General features: G+C 45.4%; 1 pseudogene; it reads right to left on the bottom strand.

Moving 5' to 3' along the window:
• Positions 1-4,342: 4,342 nt before the first annotated feature.
• Positions 4,343-22,182, bottom strand: LOC128570268 (neurotrophin receptor-interacting factor homolog; annotated as a pseudogene).
• Between the last annotated feature and the right edge of the window lie 1,638 nt (positions 22,183-23,820).

Here is a 23,820-nt window from a genome sequence, read left to right as displayed (position 1 = left end):
TCCAAGACATTTTAGCAAAACCTACTAAAATCAATCTTGTCAACTGGCTGGATCAAAGATGTATAAATAATCTTTATAGTAAAATCCGCTACAAAGGAACAAAGAAAATAATGTTTGTTTAGTAAGTAAGTGGAAGTACTGGAATTAATCATGTACCTGTCAACAGTATACTGGACTCATCACATCTGGACCTTTTTGGCATTAATCCCCTTTTTTGAAAATCACAGTCCCAGTGAGGAACAGACCCAAGCTTGAAGCCACATTTAACTGTGTCCAGAGTGTCAGCTCCCACATGTGCAGTCTGCCTTCTTCGTCCTGCCTTGCATGCACAAGTCATATGCATCCAGGTATTTAAAGGCAAAAGCTGGTCCATTCGTGTGGACTTTCTTATCCAGAGATGGCCTCTATGCTCTCTTGTTTTTCCTAACCTTGCTACTCACTCTTCAAAAGACTGAATTTAACTCCTCTCCCATTGAGTCTGGGCTGGCCTTAGTGACTGACTTATAAAGAATAGACTGGCATAGGTGACACCATGAGACTTCCTTACAATGGATTACAAAAGACCATGCTCCATGTGCCTGGTTCTAGTGGAACCCTGGCTCTCTGGATGGTCCCTTTCAGAACCCAAGCACAACTAAACCTAGCTTTGGCTCCACCTCAACCCAGGTGCCAGCTATGAGATGAAGAATTTGGAATGGGCCCAATGGCCTCGTACTTTCTAGTCCCAATGAGCTCTCCCACAGCCTAGAACATTCTCATCCCTGCCTGCTCCTACCTTCTTTATCTCCCAGCTCAAGTCATCACCTCAGTTCCTGAAGCCATCACCAAAGTATTTGACTTACTGTAGGGGAAATTGACCCCAGATTTTTTTTTTTTTTGAGACAGAGCCTCAAGCTGTTGCCCTGGGTAGAGTGCTGTAGCATCACAGCTCACAGCAACCTCCTCCAACTCCTAGGCTCAAGTAATTCTCCTGCCTCCACCTCCCAAGAAGCTGGCACTACATGCACCTGCCACAATACCCGGCTTTTTTTTGGTTGCAGATGTCATTGTTGATTGGCGGGCCCGGGCTGGATTTGAAACCACCAGCTCAGGTGTGTGAGGCTGGCCCCTTAGCCGCTTGAGCCACAGGCGCTGAGCCTTGACCCCTTATCTTTAGCATAAAATTTGCTTCCTACTTGAAAGAATCATGAGACTGGTGGGTAAGCTGTGTATATGTAGGATATCAGAACACTGCCCTCCAAGAGAAAATGTGTTTGTAAGGTGTGGCAGTAATATTATGGAAAAGATTCTCTAGATTCCAAAGATCTTTTTTTTTAGAGACAGTCTCTGTTCCTTTCAGTAGAGTGCTGTTCTGTCATAGCTCACAGCAATCTCCAGCTCTTGGGTTTAAGCCAATTCTCTTGCCTCAGCCTCCCGAGTAGTGGGACTAGAGGCGCCCGCCACAACACCTGGCTATTCTTTTTTTTTTTTTTTGCAGTTTGGCTGGGGCCGCGTTTGAAACTGACACTCTTGGTATATGGGGCCAGTGCCATACTCACTGAGGTACAGGCACTGCCCCCCCAAAATCTTTTGATGCTGGAGGCAGAGGTTGGCTCAAAGTCTGTGGTTTTGAAAAAACAAAAGTGGAGACATTATATCTGACCATTTTCATATCCTCCCTAATCAGTGCTAATGTCAGGTAAGTAGCTTTTTTTTATTTAAGAGTCTCACTTTGTCACCCTTGGCAGAGTGCCTCTGGTCACAGCTCACAGTAACCTCAAACTCTTGGGCTTCAGAGATTCTCTAGCCTCAGCCTCTCAAGTAGGTGGGATTATAGCCACTCACCACAATGCCCCACTATGTTTTAGAGACAGGGCCTTGCTCTGGCTCAGGCTGGTCTTGAACTTGTGAACTCAGGCAATCCGCCAGCCTCAGCCTCCCAATTGCTGAGATTACAGACATGAGCCACCACGCCAGTGGGGAAGCAGCTTTTCTCTACTTCTTCCTGTTTTATACTAATAAATATGGACCTGAGGTTTACTTGGGAGGGCTCCTCCCAGAGTTCCTCACTCTCCCCAGCACAGACTGTGTCAAGCCCCTTCATTCCTTGCGCCAAGACTCCCTCATCTGGTGACCCCTAACCCCTTCAACTTACCCCTTCTAGGATTGAGAATCATGGCATAGAAGATTACCAAGTTCTGTTCTCAAAGGTGCTACTCTGATTCATTCTTGAGGGGTGATATTGTAGAGTTCTGAACAGGATAAGTGACTGTGATATGCCACTAACACATCCCTGGGCAAGTTCAATACAGATATTTTACTCTCTGAATCATTGAAACAGGGGCTCTATTAAGTGTTTAAGGTTTTTAAAACAATGTAGCTACAAGAAGGGAGGAGTTTAAAACAAAGAAACAATATAGCAGCCACAATCTCTATGCTCAGTATGGGAAAAGTTACACTACTGTCAGTCTTCGGGCATTTGGGCTCAAGGAGTCTACTTTGGTCATGTCACCAAAAGCTGTTGACTTCTGCGGAGAAAGGAGATGCCCTCAGCTTAGAAGGCATGACCCCAAGGACTCTTAAGGAGCTATGCAGAGCAGCACTCAACATCTGTTGAATCTAAGTATTTTTTGTCCAGCTTTAAGAGGGTGTTTTTAAGTGTCATGCAGAACTCAATATATGTGCAGCTGTGGAGGGATTGAATGGGCATGTGCTGTACAGGTTGTGTGACTTTGAGAATATTTAATATGGGTATCTTACCTTAATGCTGCCAATGTACTGTTGTTTTTGTTTAACTTCCTGGCTGGCACCTGTCCAGAGCCATTACCTCCTTGGTAGGGATCTTAGGAAAAATGGAAACAAAATAAATGTATATTCCCAGAAAGCAACACATACTTGCCTGGACTTTCTAGTCCTCTGGGTTCTTCAAGGATTCCCTTCTCTATACAAACTGTATCATAATACCCTAAAGAGTGGAATGAACTGGTCATCCCAACAAAGGTAGAACTTTAGGCCCAAGGTACTGCAGCCTTGCACAGAATTTGCTAAAAATATCTGGCAATCTTCCTTTTAATATTGCTTTTTTTTTTTTTTTTTTTTTTGTGGTTTTTGGCCGGGGCTGTGTTTGAACCCACCACCTCCGGCATATGGGACCGGCGCCCTACTCCTTGAGCCATAGGTGCTGCCCAATATTGCTTTTTTTTTTAGACAGAGTCTCACTATGTTGCCCTTGATAGAATGCTGTGGCGTCACAGCTCACAGCAACCTCCAACTCTTAAGCTTAAGTGATTCTCTTGCCTGAGCCTCCCAAGTATCTGTGACTACAGGCACCCACAACACCCAGCTATTTTTTGTTGTAGTTATACTTGTTTAGCAGCCCTGGTGTATGTGTCCGGTGCCCTTATCACTGACCTACAGGCACTGAGCTGGTTGCTTTAATTAAAAAAATTATATAATTTTATTCTTTGTGTTTGAGAAGTGTTATTTTAAATATGAAAACATTACTGTAAGGATATTTAAGTAGATGAAGGAAAGAAATCCTTTTTTTTGAGTATGAAGCTGTCACCCTGGGTAGAGTGCCGTGGTGTCATAGTTCACAGCAACCTCCAACTCACGTTCAAATGATCTTCTTGCCTCAGGTTTTCTATTTTTAGTAGATATAGGGTCTCACTTTTTTGCTCAGGCTAGTCTCAAACCTGTGAGCTCAAGTAATCCACCCACTGCAGCCACCCACAGCACTGGGGTTACAGGAGCGAGCCACCATTCCCGGCCAAGGAAAGAGATTCTATACAGAAATATATAGTTTAACTACATTCTTTTTAAAGTCCTTGTCCAGATACTCAAATTTTTACTGTGGATACAAAATCAGTGCACAGATTATTAAGTACCTGTCTGTTTAAATTCACAAGCATTTTTGGCTGGGTGGGGTGGCTCATATCTTTAATCCTAGCATTCTGGGAGGCTGAGGTGGGTGGACTGCTTGAGCTCATGAGTTTGAGACCAGCCTGAGTAAGAGTGAGACTTTGTCTCTACTATAAAGGAAAAACTGACACAACAGGATCACGTGAGCCAAACAGTTTGAAGTTGCTGTGAGCTATAATGCAGGGCACTATTCCAAGGGTGACAAAGTAAGACTCTGTCTCAAAAAAAAAAAAAAAAAAAAAACAACAAGCATTTTCAGATTTTACTAATATAACTTTTATTTTTATCATTATTTTTTGAGACAGAGTCTCACTATGTTGCCCTTGGTAGAGGGCTGTGGTATTATAGCTCATAGCAACCTCAAACTCCTGGGCTTAAGTGATTCTTTTGCCTCCCTAGTAGCTGGGACTACAGGTACCAGCCACAATGCCTGGATATTTTTTGTTGTTATTGCAGTTGTCATTGTTTACCTGGCCGGGCAGGTTTGAACCTTCCAGCTTGGGTGCTTGTGGCCGGTGATCTAGCCACTGGCGCCACCTTTTTTCTTGTTGCACTTGTCATTGTTGTCTAGCTGGCCCAGGCTGGGTTCCAACCCACCTGCCTCAGTGTATGTGGCCAGCTCGCCACCCACAGAGCTACGGGCACTGCCACTAATATAATTTTTAAGGACTAAATGAATGAGCAAACAGTAGCACATCAGCTGATTGAAAAATTAAATCTTTTTCCCAAATACATTGACAACTCCTCATTTTCTTTACTCTAATTAAAAGAATGGTGGTGTCCCCAGTGGTTCTTTGGTTTGGGGAATGTCCTCCCTCTGCTTCTTTCACATTCAGTCCCAATTCCCAACCATCCAAATGCATGTTCTATTGCAGAATCAAGTTGAAAAGGCACTGTCTCTTCAACTGGCTCGAGAGCTATGACGTAGGCTGTTTCTTCTTCCACTTTGTCCTATTGTGGGTTTTCTGGTGCCCAATAAGGTGTGAGCTCTGGGACAATGCCTTTCCACATTGGTGGCAGACATATGGGTGCTCCCCAGTGTGAGTCCTCTGATGCCGAATGAGGTGGGAGCTCTGGCGGAAGGCTTTTCCACAGTCTTGACATGGGTAGGGCTTAGCTCCAGTGTGAGTTCTCCAGGTGCTGGGAGATGGCTGAGCGATCATTGAAGGTCCTCCCACACTCTTGACATTCAAATGGTTTCTCTCCAGAATGAATTCTCTGATTCTGAGTGACCGGAATGATCCCCCAAGGAATAATAACCAGTCCTAGTTCTCAGCCCAGAGAAGGGGAAACCCCAACTCGGAGTCCCTAAAGCAGATCAGCCCTAGGACAGGAAAAGGGAGGGTTTGGCCTTACCCACAGAGACCAGGTGCCCGAATGTCTCCAGAATCACAAATGGTACTCAGTCCTTTGTGTTGGGCCCAGCAGCCCCCACTCCTCCTGGGTAAAGTCCACAGCAACATCCTGGAAAGTCACTGGTTCCTGTGAAGTCACATGTGTTGTCTGCTCAGGAGGGTTCCTAATGGTGGCAGAAGACAAGCTGGCTGAGTATTCCTACAAAACCCACTGTTATAGGGACTCTCCTGCTTTGGGGATTTGTTTAGAGATACCCACTTGTGGCTAAAGAGGTCTACTGGGTCCCTTTCTCCAGGAACCAAAGCTCCTACTTCACAAAGAGCCCCAAGTATATGCAAGCTATTCCCCTTTACCCACATCTGTATCTACCCTGCCCTGGGTTGACAACTTCCCACTGCAGAGCCTTCTCCTTGTATGAATTCTACCTCCCCACTTGAGCTAGAGTAGGACAGTCACTCTGGCTGTGCTATGATTGGTCCTTTCTGGGAAGATGAGATCTCCTCCACTTTGCTTTGCTTGGATGAGAGGCACCTTGCCCATATGGGACATAGCCTTCCTGAGAAGGAATGAGAGAAAGGAGAGCCATGAGACTGGAGATAGTCAGAGATTCTTTCCATCACCTGGAAGAACCTGGATGCAGCCATGCCTTAAGCCTAATCCAGAATACATGAAAGCCAATAAATTTACTTCTATGCTTGAGTCAGTATCAGTCACTTGCAAATAATTCTGACCAATGCCACAGATACACCCTTACCCTGATGGTCAGCAAGACAGGACCTACTTGTGTTACCCAGACCTTAGCTCTGGGTTATTCAGAAGCAAATCCCAGAAATGCATTTCTGAAGGATGAGGGCTCTTACTCTAACTGGGATATAAATGTCCACACACCCCTGGCCTGAGGTTGTTCTATCTCTCAAGTCTATGGAAACATTTGGTCAGTCCTTTCCCTTGTCTCATGCCTCAACTCCCAGGTCACCATGCCCTCTCTCTAGTGATGCCACTGTGGCTAGAGGGCAGGGATTCTCTTCACATTCAGGTTGCTTCAGAGTCCAGCACAGACCTAAGAGCTGAGATTTGGAATGGCTTCACCTGTGGAAAGCCTCAAGTGTGGGCCTGCTTCACAGGGATGCTTGTGAATCACCAGAAGAGGGTGATTTTCCCCACTCACCTCAGGCAGGCCCATCTCTGGCTGGATGGCTGTAGCCTTCTGCTGCTTCTTTTCCTGCTGGGCAGGGACTTTGAGACAGCAGGTGGGGTCCTGTGAAGGCTGGGCAGGTGGTGCTGGGAGGACATCAGAAGGTGTGGTCATCCTCCAGAAGGGCAAGGGCAGCCTATCTCTGCTACCACACACCAGCATTCTGCTACACCCTGTGATGTCCCTGGTCCTGCCTTCTCTTCTCCCAGGCTCAGCCCCTCTACTCTCAACCCTCCAGTCTTTTCAAGGTACTTGTCTTCCCACATCTGGATGGGTACAAGATGATTTACTCTGCACAGTCCACAGGGAGCAGTGCTCCCACTGCTGAGACTCCTGGTCCCATTCTTTCCCTCTCTAGGGACTATCTTGTGCCCCAGCCCCGATGAGATGGCTGCCTCATGCCTTCTGTGAAGCTAAGCCCCCATTTCTAGCATCCAAGCCCTCCACCCTGGCCACGTGGGCACTCCTTTCTTCCATCACTCCTGCCACCTCATGGACTTCCCCAGCGTTCAGGACATGTACCAATCTTGACACGAACTTCATCAACTTTCTTCCACCTTAGAAAAAAGGCCCATCTGGCCCCATGACCCCTCAACCCTGGCTCCTCCTTGTGATCTTCTTTACATGGCACCACACATTTTGCAAGCTTGTATCATACTCGCTCCACATGCAACATCAAGGGGTACCTGATGTAACCTAGCCTGGCCAGTGATTGAATCTGGGATGAACACAGCCCACAACCAACAATCAGAGCCAACAGGCTTTGGAATGTTTGGGAAAGAGAACTTCCACAATGGGAGGACCCGCAGAGAGATAGACTGCCTGTGGGTGAAGCCAACCAAGGGCAAAAAAAGTGACATATGGGAGAGAAGATGAGTTCTGAGGACGCTATAAGCTCCTGGGTTCAGCTGTGTCTGATGCTACGTCATCCAAGAAGTTTTTCAAGAAACTTTCCTCCTCCCTGAGCCATTCTATAAAAGTGTTTCGTGGCAGTCACACCTAAGAGTCCCCAATGATGTGATCATCACTAAGAGAGGGATTCTGAGGGTTTCCTGGAAGACTTCTGTTTTCTGTGATATTAATTGATTCCATCCATCTGTGAGGTTAAACACAGGATGAACTCACTGAGGATATCAGGAACTCCACAGATGTCAACTTGGTAGCTGTATTTCTTTCTTTCTCTCTCTCTTTTTTTTTTTTTTTTTTGATACAGAGTCTCACCTGGACAAGACAGGTGGATTGTTTGCACTCAGGAGTTTGAGACCAGCCTGAGGAAAAGCGAGACCACCATCTCTAAAAATAGCCAGGCCCCATGGGCCTAGGAGGCTGAGGCAAGTGGACTGCTTGAGCCCAAGAGTTTGAGGTTGCTGTAAGCTATGATGCCAGGGCACTCTACCTAGGGCAACTAAGTGAGACTCTGCCTCAAAAAAGAAAGAAACTTATGCTAGAGAGAAATACATTGAATAATGTAATGTTCTACCCTGCTTTTTTTTTTTTTTTTTTTTTGTGACCGAGTCTCACTATGTCACCCTAGGTAGTGTGCCATGGCATCATAGTTCACAGAAACCTTAAACTCTTGGGCACGAGTGATTCTCTTTTCTGAGTCTCCCAAGTAGCTGGGACTGCAGGCACCCACCACAACACCCAGCTACTTTTAGAGATGGGGTCTTGCTCTGGCTCAGGCTAGTCTCGAACTCATGAGCTCAGGCAATCCACCCACCTTGGCCTTTCCAGACTGCTAGGATTATAGGAATGAGCCACTGCGCCACGGCCAGAACCTATATTTAGTTTCGTATTGCTGGTGTAATAAACTGCTGCAAAATAGGTAGCTCAAATGAGCATATTTGTTAGCTCACAGTTCTAGAGATCATAAGTCTGGTATGATATGTACCTCACTGGGCTAATATCAATGTGTCAGCAGGGCTGGGCTTCTTTTGGAGGCTCTAGGGGAAAACCCATTCCTGGCCTTTTCTATTTCTAAAGGCTATCCCAAATATGTATCTTATGGCCCTTCCTCATATCACCCCTTCTTCTGTCATCACATTTCTCTGACTCTGATCCTGTGGCCTCCCTCTCTTAAGAACTTTGCAATGGGGTGGCACCTGTTTCACAGTGAGTAGGGCGCCGGCCCCATATACCGAGGGTGGTGGGTTCAAACCCGACCTCCAGCCAAACTGCAACAACAATAATAAAAATAGCTGGACATTGTGGCAGGTGCCTGTAGTCCCAGCTACCCAGGAGGCTGAGGCAAGAGAATCACCTAAGCCCAGGAGTTGGAGGTTGCTGTGAGCTGTGATGCCATGGCATTCTCCCAAGGGCGATAAAGTGTCTCTTAAAACAAACAAACAGAAAAGAACCTTGCACTGACATTAGACCCACCCATATAATCTAACCTATTCTCACATCTCAAGACTCTTAACCTAATCATATCTCCAAGATCCCTTTGTCCCTGTTAAGATAATAGATGTAGAGAGTGCAGGAACGAGGAAACAGACACCTTTGTGACAATTGTTCTGAACACCACAGCACCCCAAACTCTGCATCTGCCTTCCCCACCACCCTCCCACCACACCTTCTCCAGGATTACCTGTTCTTAGAATCCCACCATCTCCTCTATAGGATTACTCCTTTCCCCTTAATCATAAACATCAACCAGTTAATCATTCATTCACTTCAGAAACATCTTATGGATACCTATCAACATGGAACATGGAGGTACACAATGCAGAAGCTTCCATACTCTGTAAAACTCACATGTGTGCTCTCTCCCTAGCCAGCCACCTCTCTTGGGAGGATGGGCAATAGCTCAAAATAGCCACTATGCTTGTACTCTCCTTTCTGTCCTCTGTTCATCACCCACCATATTCAGCATGATACATTTCTTCTTCTTTTTTTGTCCCTGCTTGATATTTCCAAGCAATTTTTTTTTTTGAGAGAGAGAGAGAAAGTCTCACTCTTTGCTCTCATTAGACTGCTCTAGTATCCGCCTAGCTTACAGCAACCTTAAATTCCTGGGCTCAAGCAATCCGTCTGCCTTGGCCTCCCAAGTAACTGAGACTACAGACACCTACCACAACGACTAGATAATTTTCTCTACTTTTTGGTAGAAATGTACTCTCACTCTTGCTTAGGCTGTTCTGCAACTCCTGAGCTTAAGATAACCCCCCCCCCCAGAGTACTGGGATTACAGTCAGGAACACCTGTACCTGTCTCAAGTCTCACTGTGGCCCCCACCTTCAGAGCTCAGGGATCAATTCCCACTGCTTTATCTTTAGAACAGCATGCAAACCACCACAGGGCCCTCACAGGCTGTGCCAGCTCAGTCCCCTGCTCCCTTCCTGTACCAACCTACCCGAATTATCCGTGATTTTTGCACATACTGTGATCTATTCTATCTTAGGCCCTAATAAGCAATGCTCATTCTTCCTGCCTTTTCTTTACATGGCCAGGTGTCAACTCCACTGACTCAGCCTCCACGAGCTCCAAGAGGACTCTCAAACTCATCGTGATCCCACCATCATCACATGCACATTCATTTGTTAAATCCCTGTCTCTCCTGCTAGACTGTAGGCTCTGAGAGCTCAATACTTTTGTTTTTCTTACCAAGTAATAAAGGAATCGTGGTACAGCAGGGATCCCAAATGGAAAAAAAAAAGAAGTACTTTATCTGGAAGCTTTCAGTGGAGCCTCTGGAGGGCTCCTTGGAGAATATAGTGCTGGAACCTACCCCAGGGATTTCAATAGCTCTGACATGGGGACACAGATGTCTTTGGTCTGCATAGAGTGTGTACTACCCTTCCCCTGACTCTCCCAGGAAGTCTGAAGTTCTCTCTCCTGCAGAGTCCTCTAACACACCCACATGGAACAGCACACCTACCTACACTTCCACTGCACTCACCTTCCTCCTCAGATATCCAAGTCGCATCCTCCACCAAGGCTGCCACCTCTTTGCAGTCCTTTGGGTGCTGTGATTCCACCCACATCCGGAGTTTCCCAGGTAGTGCACCCAGGAACTGCTCTAGCACCAGCACTCCAGCATCTGCTCCTTGGAGTGAACGTCAGGCTCCAGCCACTGGTGACACAGTTCACGAAGGTAGGTGAGGGCTTCTCGGGGACCTACAAAATTCCCATAATGAAATTGCCAAAATTTCTGACAAGCAGCCTCAGGATCAGCTGGATGCTTGCCCAGCAGTTATACTGGCTCCTTGAGAATGTCAAGACTCAGGACCCCATCTTCAGCATAGACATTGCAAATCTGGGCATTCCAGGCACCAGCTACCTCCTGGTTCAGTGTGAGGACCTCAACAAACTCAATGTTCATCAGGGGATTCTCAGCAGGAAGGGGACACAGCTGAATTTTGATTTGAGGCCCAAGATATTCTGCAGGTCAAGAACAGAACAAGACAAATGGTCAAAAAGCGTATGGGAAGATGCTCAGTATCATTACCCATCAGAAGACTGCAAATCAAAACCATCATAAAATATACTTTATACCTACAATAATGGTTTTTATCAAAGATGGACCGTAACAAGTAAGAATATGGAAAAACTGCTAGACCTACAAACTCCTGGTGGCAATACAGAATGCTGTACCACTTTGCAAAATACTTTGGTAAAACCTCAAAAATGTAAATGTAAAGTTACATATAACCCCCCAACTCTCCATCTAGTAAATATTCCCAAAAGAACTGAGTATTTCTTATATAACTGAAAGCATATGCTTACAAAAACCTGTCTCAGAATGCAGTATTATTCATAACAGGACATCTGTGTTATTTCCCCTTTTTGGCCATCAACTGACGACCATATAAAGAAATTGTGATTCCCTTGTACAACAAAGTATCTGGCAACAAGAAAAACTCAACTGATAGGCTCAGCGCCTGTAGCTCAAGTGGCTAAGATGGCAGCCACATACACCAGAGCTGTTTGAATCCAGCCTGGGCCCGCCAAACAACAATGACAACTACAACCAAAAAATAGCCGGGCATTGAGGCAGGTGCCTTTAATTCCAGCTCCTTGGGAGGCTGACACAAGTTGGAGGTTGCTGTGAGCTGTGACACCACAGCACTCTACCCAGGGCAACTGCTTGAGACTCTGTCTCAAAAAAAAAAAAAAAAATCAACTGATACATGCCACAACACAGATGAACTTTGAAAGCATCATGCTAAAGTGAAAGAAATCGGATATAAAAGGCCACATTATTACATTTATATGAAATAGCAAAATCCATACAGACAAAAACTTGAGTGGTGATTGCCAGGAGATGGAAGAATTGAGGGAATAGAAAGGGGATTGCTAACTGACATGGGTTCCCTGCCATGGTGATTAAAATGTTTTGCAGTTAGATAGTGGTGATGGTTCCAGAACCTTGTGAAAATAGTTTTAAAATCCCTGAATTATACACTTTAAGTGTAAACCTTGGCTGAGTGCCCATAGCAAAGTGGTTATGGCACCAGCCACATTTATTGAGGGTGGTGGGTTCGAATCTGACCTGGGACAGCTAAAAAATAATGACAAATGCAACAAAAATATAGCCGGGCATTGTGGTGGCCGCCTGTAGTCCCAGCAACTTAAGAGGCTGAGGCAAGAGACTCGTTTAAGCCCAAGAGTTAAAGGTTGCTGTGAGCAGGTTGCTGTGAGCTGTGACACCACAGCACTCTACCAAGGGTGACATAGTAAGACTGTCTCAAAAAAAAAAAAAAAAACAAAAAAGTAAACCTTCTGGTGAGTTACCTCTTTATACAGCACTTTATTTTTTTTTAATTACTAAAACCCTTAGTAATTTCTTTTTTTTTTTTTTTTGAGACAGAGTCTCTCTATGTTTCTCTCAGTAGAATGCTATGGCATCACAGCTCATAGCAACCTCCAACTCTTGGGCTGAAGCGATTCTCTTGCTTTAGCCTCCCAAGTAGCTAGGATCACAAGTGCTCACCACGACGCTCAGCTATTTTCTTTTTCCTTATTGTTGTAGTTGTCATCATTGTTGTTTGGCACACTTGGGCTGGATTTGAACCCACTAGCTCCACTGTATGTGGCTGGCACCCTAGACACTGAGCAACAAGCGCCAAGGTGAGGAAGTGTTCTTCTTTTTTCTATAAAATGTCTGCCTCAAAAGTTTAGTCTGTTTTCCTTCATATTCAGATAAAGGTTAAAGACAATTCAGCCCTTGCATTTAGCCCTGGGTGCCAACACTGGATGCCAGAGAGTGTTTGTTCCCTAGACAAGAGGCTCACATTTTATACAGGTCTTATAAGACAAATATGGGAGGGGAGAGTAAAACAAACTAGTAAAGATCTGTTTTACTACATTTATATACTTATGTTACTGAACCTTTAGGTAGGGCTTATGTTCTGTATGATATAAAAAAAAGGATACGGTTTGGCTCCTGTAACTCCGTGAGTAGGGTGCCGGCCACATACATTGAGGCTGTTGGGTTAGAGCCCAGCCTGGGCCTGCTACACAACAATGACAACTGCAACCAAAAAATAGCAGGGCGTTATGGTGGGCACCTGAAGTCCCAGCTACTCAGGAGGCTGAGGCAAGAGAATCACTTAAGCCCAAGAGTTTGAGGTTGCTGTGAGCCATGATGCCACAGCACAGTACCTAGGGTGACATAGTGAGACTCGGTCTCAAAAAAAAAAAAAAAAAAAGATAAAACATTACCTTTACATTATTCAAAATGTTTCTTTCTATCATAAGTTTCTTTCTTTTTTGAGGCAGAGCCTCACTTAGTCACCCTAGCATCATAGCTTATAGCAACCTCAAACTCTTGGGCTCAAACAGTCCACTTGCCTAAGCCTCCCAGGCGTACAGGGCCTGGCTATTTATTGAGACCAGGGTCTTGTTTTTCCTCAGGCTGGTCTCAAACTCCTGAGCTCAAGCAATCCACCTGTCTTGTCCAGGGTAAATTTATTTGTTCTGTTAAATAAAGTGAGGGCTAAGGCAGTCAATTTGCCTGAAGAGATTAAATTCAGAACATCTCCACTCATAAGAGTCCTCTTATGCTGAAAACAATGAGGACTCCTACTGAAGGGGTTCCCACTTTGTCATTCACTGGGCACCCTGCCAGTGACTTCTATAACACCTGAAGCATTCCCAACACTGATTACATTCTTAGGCTATTTTAGTATGACTTCTATGATGCTGAGTAGGAGAGCTATGCATACAACTTTCCCCACAGCAATTACATGTTATCATCATTTCAGAATTCTCAGACAGAATCACTGCCTGTTAAGAACTTTTACAGTATGAATTCTCTCAAGTCTGAGTTATGCCAGAATCTTTCCTGATGTGATATTACTGAGATTTTTATTCCCTGTGTGAGTTCTCAGATGCTACAAAACTCATGAAAAGAACTTCATTCATAGTCTTTGAAGGTTAATCTCCCATGTGAGTCTTTCCTTAAAGGACAAGCTGAGCTGAAAGTGGGCTTTATTCCATTCTGTTTTTAGATGAGTTATCTTTTCTGTCAAACAAGTGTATTCCACTCATTTCCTACATTATCTATCTATCTATATATATATCTATATCTATCTATCTATCTATCTATCTATATATATATATATATGTTAACTCTATGGTCTATGTGATTCTGTTGGGCTACATGAAGGATGGAATCTACAGAAGCATCTCTCTCCCAATTAAACTACTTCCTTCCTTAAATTATTTTTTTGCAAAAATTTAGATTTGAAAAGAATGCCATATTCTTATTTTTAGAGCTCATTTCCTACTAAATGACTTGACAAGTAAAAAGTGTTAAATTCTTGTAGGATTTCCTAAGAGCATAACCTTCATTAATAGTCCCTTCCCTGCCTTGCTTCCCTAATGACTAAATCTAGTTTATATTTCAAGTATTCTACCCAATAGCCACACAGAGCAATGCCTTCTTGGGATGGACACTAACTGAAAGCTGAAGTGTGACTGCCATAAAATTTACTTCAGCATATTTTTTACCTTCACAGCATCACTACCCATTCAGTGCTTTCTTGAGAATATGGCATTTATTGATTTTTCTTTCTACTTCAACAACCAGGGCCTAGGCTGTCATTCTTGTGAACACAGAAAGCTGGAAAAGTACACAAGTTGAGTTGCCAAAAAGGCCCACCTTTGAATTCACTGTCCATTAATGAGGGATAGCCATGCTAGTGGTGGGATAAAGAGACCTCTGTGAGGGATAAATGTCTCAGCCAACAGTAAAGGCTGCCATTCCAAACACATTTTTATGTGCTGACTGGCTCTCCTTCTGAGGTCAAATGGGTGCACTCAACTGGCTTTGCAAACCTCTTTATTATTATTATTATTTTTAGAAGTATAGAGCTTTTAATTATTTATTTTTTGGAGACAGAGTCTCACTGTGTTGCCCTGAGTAGAGCACTGTCATGTCATAGCTCAAGCAATCTCCTGCTCTTGGGCTTAGGTGATATTCTTGCCTCAGCCACCTGAGTAGCTGGGACTACAGGCACCCGCCTTAATGCCCAGCTATGAGACAGAGTTTCACTTTCTTGCCCTCTGTAGAGTGCCCTGGCATCACAGCAACCTCCAGCACTTGGGCTTAGCCGATTCTCTTGCCTCATCCTCCAGAGTAGCTGGGACTACAGGCACCCACTACAACACCAATCTATTTTTTTGTTGTTGCAGTTTGGCCAGGACTGGTTTGAACCCACCAACCTTGGTATATGGGCTGGTGCACTACTCACTGAGCCACAGGCGCCGCCCTGCAAACCTCTTTAGCTGTCTCTTACTTCCTTCTCACGCAAACTCTTTATTAACAGAACCAGTCAAGACATGGGATAGTTCAAAATCAAGGCAAAAGCTGTGACTTTGTAGTGTTATGTAAACATTTTGTTTAAAATTACTAAAACATAAAAAGTAGACTGGGCACCTATAGCTCAATGGTTAGAATGCCAGCCCTGTGCAGCAAGAGTGGCAGGCTTGAACCAGGCAGGCCAGGGCCTGCTAAACAAATAAACAAAAACCACAAAGACAAAAAAAAAAAAAAAAAACCTGTATTTCTACCCCTTGAAAAAGTCCATACATTTACCAGCTCTCCTTGGTTCATGCCAAAAATTCAGAAGTAAATTTTCTCCCTTATCACATTTTAAAAATAAGATAATGACATATAAGAAAGAATGTACAGATGGTCTTCTATATCCATGGGTTCTGTATTTGTTGATTCAACTAACTGTAGACTGAATGTATTGGGGGAAATCAATGGATGGTTGTGTCCATACTGAACATTTCCAGAATCTTCCCCTTGTCATTATTCCCCAAACACCGCAGTATTAACAACTACTTTACTTATCATTTACATTGTATTAAGCATTATGAGTGATGATTTGAGATTGATTTAAACCATATGAGAGGCTATGCATAAGTTATATGCCAATACTAAACCATTTCATATAAGTGACTTGAACATCTGTGGATTTTGGTATCTTGTGTGAAGGTTGGTCCTGGAACTAATCCCACATTGATATTGGGGGACCACTGTATGTAGTAAGTACATGTTATAAATAATCACAGGAACTCAGTCTTCCTTTCACTTATGAAGAATTCTTGGCTGCTTTTCCTTCACCATCCTCAACCAATTACTCACCTACCCCACTGAGTCCACTCATGAATCACCCACACTTGCTTCTCCCTAAACCTGCTCTTACTCTCAAGCCTGGTACTAGGACCTCTCTATTAGGTGCTCCTGTGGCCCCCCTGCCCCATGCCCTTATCACCAAGGTGTTAATAGTACCAAGATGTTACAGGTGTTTCTTATAATTGCTGAGTGTTTCCAAGCTCAGCTCTTGCTTCTCCTTTCCTTAAAGGCATATGGTCTACTACAGTGCTGTACCTCAGTTCTTTCTTCACAAGCTACCCAGAGGGAGCCGTGAAAAGGTACGTCTCACCCCCTCTCAAGAATGCAAAGCAGTCCCCTCACAGCCAATGAGACTTTGATTATGCCAAACCACATGCCCCTCTTTATACTTGTTATCTACTCCTGCCCCACTGGGCAACTTACTGTTCTTCAGAAAGCCAAGCTCTTTCCCATCTCCTGGTCACTACAAATGACCTCTCCAAGTCTGGAAGCTCTTTTTACCAACACTCTTGCATGTTGGCACACTTATTTTCCCTTATTGGCTTAAATCTCACCCCTGCAGAGTCTCTCTTCCCTAATTTCTCATAGCTCTCCCCTTTCCACTGAGTTCTTTTACTTTTCAGTACTTACTACAACTTATTCAATCTGTGCTATCTGCTTACAAACAGCCATCAAATTGATTATGAACTGTATGGTGGCAGGGTTTAAGTTAAGGCTTTAGTTTCTCACACAAGTGTTTAGTACACTGCATGGGACAGAAGAGACTCTCTGTAAATATTTGGGAGGTGAAAGAAGGAAAGGAGAGGAAGTAAAACATCTAACAAATAACTCTGTGACAAAGCAGAGATTAACTGGGCACCCATCATCTCAGGCACAGAATACAATAGCTCCCTAACCTCACACAACTTCCCCTCACACAGCCTATAACTCTGAGACACCACCCCTCAATCTGTCACCTGTGAAGCCAGCTTTCCCCTATGTGTAGAACCATAGGCACCCACAGTGCCCCACAGAGCAGCTAGATTTAGGGAACTATATCCAGAAGTACATGACCTGGAGGTTTCCCATGCAGGATATGGGACTTAAGCTCTAGGGAGGATAAGACACTAACTCATCCCATCCAGAGTAATCTAGAACCATAAAGACCAGAAGGGACATTAGGAGTCTAGATGATCAAGGTTGAAACCAATGGGCAGACAGACACAAAGTGCTTGCATTGCAGGGTACCTTGTAGAGGACATATAGTTTGGTTACCTGTGCCAATGGGTAGAAACATTTTCAGTGAAGAGAAGAGAAAGGCCTCTGAATGTGGAAAAGAAAAAAAAAATCAAGATGTCAAGCTAAAACATGGAAAAACCTGAAATAGAGTTGAGAAAAAGAGGAAGAGGAGTCACAGAGACCACACCCCCACTATTCTGTGGTGAACAGTTCATCATCAAACATGGGGGCCAGATACAGATTTCAAATACAGATTTCACATAGTAACCATAAGTGGGTAGTTACAGTGGTATTTAAATCAGAGCACAGAGAACAAAGAGAAGGCAAAGCATCCAGTGTGCTTTCTAGCCAGCACACCTTGATGATAGAAAAGCTAAAAAAGATAGCAAAGAAAAACCCACCTTCCTAAAGTAATTTATAAGCACTGACATGAAAAAAAAAAAAAAAAGTCAACAGTCTCCAGCTACACATTACACTAAGAGTACTTCTATGTCTATTATGTTCCCATGCTAACTGCTTAAAGGAAAAAAAATATCCCTATGACCACCGTGGTAGGTTCTGGGTGGGAAACTGGGGATATTACTGATTTTCATTCATTAGAAAAGACTAGATGACTATTTCTTCATCCAGATAAAAATTGTTTTGAATCAAAGCAGAATCCAGTGTCATGCGCATCAAAATCTGGAAATCAGACATCCACTCTTCACACTCTCAGCTTCACAATGCTTTGGAAGTTCATGTGAATGCAATTACATAACTTCTTCCAAAAAGTAAAAACAATTAACATCCAATGAACAAAGAACATAGTCAGTAAACAGTGCTGAAAGAACTTGTACCCCACACCAAGTGTCAGAGGAAACTCCAGATAAACTGAACTAACCAAAAAACAAATTTGAAAATACTAGAATACACAAAAGTGTGCGTACTATTGGCATACTTATGATACAAAACCTAGAATGGTAATAAAAACAGACTTGAAAAAAAAAATACTTGAAATTATAGAACTTCTGTAGAGAGATGACATAAAGATAGAAGGTCTGGAATATAGTATTTCAATATTAACATCCAGAAAATATTAATTACCACATATAAAAGGAGACAAACAAGGGAAAATACACAAATTCACAGAAGAAAAAAATGCCAAGAGTATATAAATTTATAAAACGTGCAACTCTGGCAGCTGTGAGGAAAATGTGAACTAAACCTAATATGCTATTTTTTTTTTACACATCAAACCCACAAATCTTAAAAAAAACTAAGGCTCGGCACCCATAGCACAGTTATGGCACTAGTCACATACACCAAGACTGGTGGGTTCCAACCAGGCATGGGCCAGCTAAACAATAATGACAACTACAACAAAAAATAGCCAGGCGTTGTGGCAGGTGCCTGTAATCCCAGCTACTTGGGAGGCTGAGGCAAGAGAATCGCTTGATTTCAGGAGTTGGAGGTTGCTGTGAGCTGTGACACAACAGCACTCTACCGAGGGTGACATAATGAAACTCTGTTTCAGGGAAAAAAAAAAAAAAATTAAATTTCCCCTGGTGATGGAGAGGGCAAAAAGCACTCATGCGCCTGAGCTATACATACTTTATAGGATTTTAGATGGCTATTTATTGCTACCAGATTTTTAGCTTACACTTTAGTCAATCCTACAGTTAACTGGTATCAACTATGTTTCTTGCACAGATAACTGATGCCCCTAGGATTGCCACCACACCTGCTAAAGCAGCCTTACTTGTGACACATGCCCTAGGTCTGTATTACTGTTTGCCTATTTGGATTCAGTTCAGGGAGAATGTAACCAAATTTATGGCAAGTACATCAAGCTCCAGTATCCAAAAAAGAAAAAAAGAAAAAAAATCTAGCCTACAGAAAAACTAACTTGTATGTGCAAAAAACTGCATACAAGCAAGTTTTTTCCAACAACTGGAATGTCTCCCAAGGGGAGAGAAGAAAAATAAAACGTGGACTACAATGAATCTGTTAAAGAGTGAAGCAGACCTGTCTGTATTGAGTATAATACACCCCCAAAACATCTATATAAATTTATACACGTGCACTAAACCCATAAACAGAAGTCTGGCTAGAGACACACCAGACTTAAAAATGATTACATGAGGGGGAGGAATGCAGACAATGAATGGAACAGTGTGAGGGAGCCCCTACTGTCAACACATATACCACCTGCCTAGTAACAGGTTCCCTTTCAACCAAGTAGGACACTAACTTTGAGCCGCAGAAAAGCTTGGTTCTGCATGTCTGTGGTTACTTACTATATCACTCCAACCTTCTCCCAACTCTTTTCCAAAACATTGGTCCTAGACTAATCAATTGATCCATTCCCTGTGAGGTCTTCCCATGTGCCTGGTTCTCACCTGGAAAGGTATCTTGAGGAATTCCTCTCTCCAATGGCCAGAATTCTTCTGCTTCCTCTAACTGAGATACCACATCTGGCTTGGAAAGCTGATATTCTGCTCAAAGGAAAAGAGACAGGGCTTGCAGGGGTGGTCTGTGTTTGGGAGAAAATGCTGCCCTGCTGCTGTACAAGCTGTTTCCACCTTCCTCCCTGTGATGGCATGACATAACTTCTGATGACCACAATCCTAACCATCCCCTTTCTTGGCCCAGTTCCAGTCACTCACACAAAGGGAGATGGGTTAGCTGAGACTTTTGGGAAAAGCTTGGGTTTTCTTGTTAAATGCAAAGCTGTGAAAAGGAGCAGGCCAGCGCTACCCCCTTCCCTTATTTCTGCCTTGAATGCAGAATTGTTTGAAGCCACAGGCATATAATGACTAACCAGAAGATGGAAAGGTTCACAATAGCCAGAGATGCAAGGGATTAGGTTCTTTGATGACGATACACTTGACCTGGCAGAACATTTTATACCACATCCTCTGTAATTCTTATTATAAAAACAGGAATCATACACTACTGCAGCTGCAAACATCCTTAACAGACTCACATGCCTAGTACTCGGGGGCTCTGAGCAATGGATTAGGCAGTAGTAAGTCCTTATCCTACAGGTGAAAAATTACACTTGCTTTCTCAGGCTCCAGGGCCATAACACTTCCACTGTGATCCCTGCAGTTTAAGCCCAAATAGACACACATTTCACACAAAGCACAGATCTTTATTGACATAGAGGCCAGCCTTACCCACTGATACCAGGTTGCTGTAGTTCTCTAGCATCACTTCCCTGTACAGATATTTTTCTTCCAGGTCCAGCAGTCCCTACTCTTCCCCAGTAAAACCCAGTGTAACATCTTCAAAAGTCACTGGTTCCTAAAATCCAGGTTTTTGTTCAGTCAGGGCATGTCCTCATCCATGGCAAAGAAAGACAAAGGAGGATGACAGAGCCTGTGAAATCACAGAATGGTGTACAAGATGATGATCATCTTGGGAGTCACATCCTGAGATTCTGTGCCAGTCTGAAACTCTGAGCAAACACAAGCTTACACCCTATTCAGGTCACCAGACCTTGCTGGCATATGAAATCCTGCCCATTTCTTATTAATCTGAGGATTGGAGTATAAGAATTCCTAGGGAATTCCCTGAGCTGAATCATCACATGCAAGACTTCAGCCCATGGCTCCAGGCTTGTAGCTCAGCAGCTAGGGTGCCAGCCACGTACACGGGAGCTGGCGGGTTCGGCAGGGGCGGGCCAAACAACAATGACAACTGCAGCAAAAACAGCCAGTCATTGTGATGGGTGCCTGTATTCCCAGCTACTTGGGAGGCTGAGGCAAGAGAATCTCTAAAGCCCAAGAGACTGAGGCTGCTAAGAGCTGTGACCCGAGGGCTCTCTACCTAAGGCAACATAGTGAGACTATGTCTCAAAAAAAATAATAGACTTCAGCCCCTACTGTTTCTTTTTTTTCTTTTTTTCCTGAAGACAGTCTCACTATGTTGCCCACGGTACAGTGCTATGGCCTCACAGCTCACAGCAACCTCAAACTCTTGCCTCAGCCTCCCAAGTAGCTGGGAGTACAGGCGCCCGCCACAAACCCGGTTTTTTTTGTTGTTGTTTTTGCAGTTGTCATTGTTGTGTTGCAGGCCTGTGCCGGGTTCGAACCGGCCAGCCTCGGTGCACGTGGCCGGCGCGGTAACCGCTCTGCTACAGGAGACTAGCTGAGATGAGCTGAGCCGAGCCCCTTCTGTTTCTATCTCATTTATATTCAGGGATCCATCCACTATTCTCTTTTCCTTTTGTTGCTAAACTGAGCTCATGTCACGTCTTGTTTGAAACCTCAACAGAAGCCTAATCCTCACTTATACCTGTCAGTTACTCAGCTCAGTATAGATGAGAGTAAACTGGAATCACCTCAGCCTGCCCTTCAGAATCACCCCCAATCTGGCCACTAATCTAACCACACCCCTTAGAAAGCAAAGCAACCTGCGGACTGTCTCGCGCCCAACCAACCCCTTGCAGCTTCCTGAGGTGCTCTGGGGCCCGAGGAAATCTCACAGAAGGGGGTCTCTCCCCACCACACCCCCATAAAGGAATGGATTCAAAGCTAAAAGAAGCCTCTACTCACCCCGGACCAGGTCGTCGGATGCCTGAAGGCCATACTTTTCTCCCTCTCAGTCTGTCTGTCTCGGAATGGGTGAAGTCCTGAGAAAACCGAAGTGGGGTTCAGGGGAAATCGCCAGGGAGCTCTCCCCGGGTGTGCTCGCAACTGGCTTCATCCACAGGAAATGGCAAGTCCACCCTCACAGGAGGAGCCCAGAATGTCTCAAAAGCCCACTGCAGCACGATTGGAGAGGACCCTGGCCAACAGGAGCGCGCTGTTCCCAGCTCCCACGTACCCGCAGGGGGTCGTCCGCCTTCCCAGGCCCCGCGCTCCCAAGCACAGTCGGCTCCCTCAGCCCTCAGGTCCCGAGACCGCCGTCTCCCCTCGGGGTTCCAGGTCACACCATGTCCCATAGCACGTCGGCAGGACGGCAGGCAGGTCTGACTCCGGGCTCCCAAGCTTGGCAGGGCAGGGCCCCAGGCTGTGCCCGCTCCAAGTAGCGACCCCACACCCGCCCAGGGAGCTCCCGCCGGACACAGCTTTCTAGCCCCACTCAACCGGTGCACGCCTCACAATGGCGCCTGTCAGCCCGCCGCGAAGTGCGTCAGCGCGCCGGCCGGACTACAACTCCCAGAAGCCCCCGCGGCGCGCCCCGAGGCCTCGCCCCGGTGGTCATCTTCTTCAGCCCGCTCCGTGAGGCAGGAGAAGCTGGGAGCTGGGGGAGAAAAGAGGCTCCGGGAAGTGGATCCCAACGGTGCAACTGAGCGGGGGGTGGGGGGAAGGGGAGGTCTCTGGTGAGAGAAGCTAGGCCTCAGGTCCCCAGCACTTCCGTGCATGGCAACTCAGGTTGACAGAAAGTCGTGCCCCACCATGTGGGCGACCCCTCTTGGGGCCGATTGGAAGCAGGAGAAAGGGAAGGCGCGGGAAGGGGGAGTCAAGCCGGAAGTTATGCAGTGGGCGAGGCTGCGTGAGCGGGGCTCATTTTGACATTGCTCTGGGGTGGAGGAAGGCCAGGCAGGTCTGGAAGTTCAGGGGCTGGACCTAGAGGCCACCATGCCCCGTGAGTGGGAGAGCCTGGGTAGAGCGAATAACCAACTACATTTTGGAGGGAGGAAGGTGAGACCAAAGGGATGAACTCGTGCGTGGTAGTGCTCATTGGTGGTGAAGGCCCGCCCGCTTTAGACGAGTGGGAGCTGGGTGTTGGGACTCAAATCCGCCCGGCTCTGGGAGCAGAGGGCCGGTCTACCCCGGGTGTGGGTAGGTGGGGTGGGGCGAGCAGTCTGTCGACCGGAAGTGGGGAGGGAGAGAAGCGAAGCATTCACCCTGGTTCTTGTGTGTGTGTGTGTGGGGGGGGTTAAAGAGAGGGGATTTACTGTCTCCCAGGCAGTGTGGCTGGGCCTGAATGTCCTCACAGTTGTAGGGAGTAGATCAGGACTGACTGCACCCATGGTATGTGGAAGGGGTGGGCAGGCCAGGATCCTCTGCTCAGCTCCTGAGGTCAAGTTTGCTTCTGGGTGCCAGGTACACATGTCCAGGAAGAGGAAACTGGAGGTGGGAACTGGACGTGTAGTTTGCTGGTCTTCCTTAAGTCCAGGATGGTCTGTAATCTATTGGCTTTTTCAGGGACTGGCATGTGGTATTTTGCCAATTTCCCAATTTGTGGTCTTGTCTCCCTTGGGGCCCTAGCCTAGGGGCTCTGAGGTTCTCTTCCTGGGGCTCAGGGTCCGCTAATCTATCCTCGATTTCTTTCTGTGCTCCTCTTCCTTGAGGTTTCTTGGCATTTCTCAAAGCCTTGTGCCTCCCTCTGGTTGTCCTGCATACTGCCTGCTAATTTTTTCCTTTTTTTTGGACACAGAATCTCACGTTGTCAACCTCTGTGGAGTGCCATAGTGTCGGAGCTCACAGCAACCTCAAACTCTTGGGCTCAAGTGATTCTCTTGCCTCAGCCTCCCGATTAGCTGGGAATACACGCACCCAGCTGTTTTTAGAGGTTGTGGGGAGTCTCTGGCTGAGGCTGGTCTCCAGGAGTTCTTGAGCTCAAGCAATCCACC

The sequence above is a fragment of the Nycticebus coucang genome, chromosome 18, assembly GCF_027406575.1.
Source record: "Nycticebus coucang isolate mNycCou1 chromosome 18, mNycCou1.pri, whole genome shotgun sequence".
In the NCBI taxonomy this organism is placed as follows: Eukaryota; Metazoa; Chordata; class Mammalia; order Primates; family Lorisidae; genus Nycticebus; species Nycticebus coucang.
This window is presented reverse-complemented; position numbering and strand designations above follow the sequence as displayed.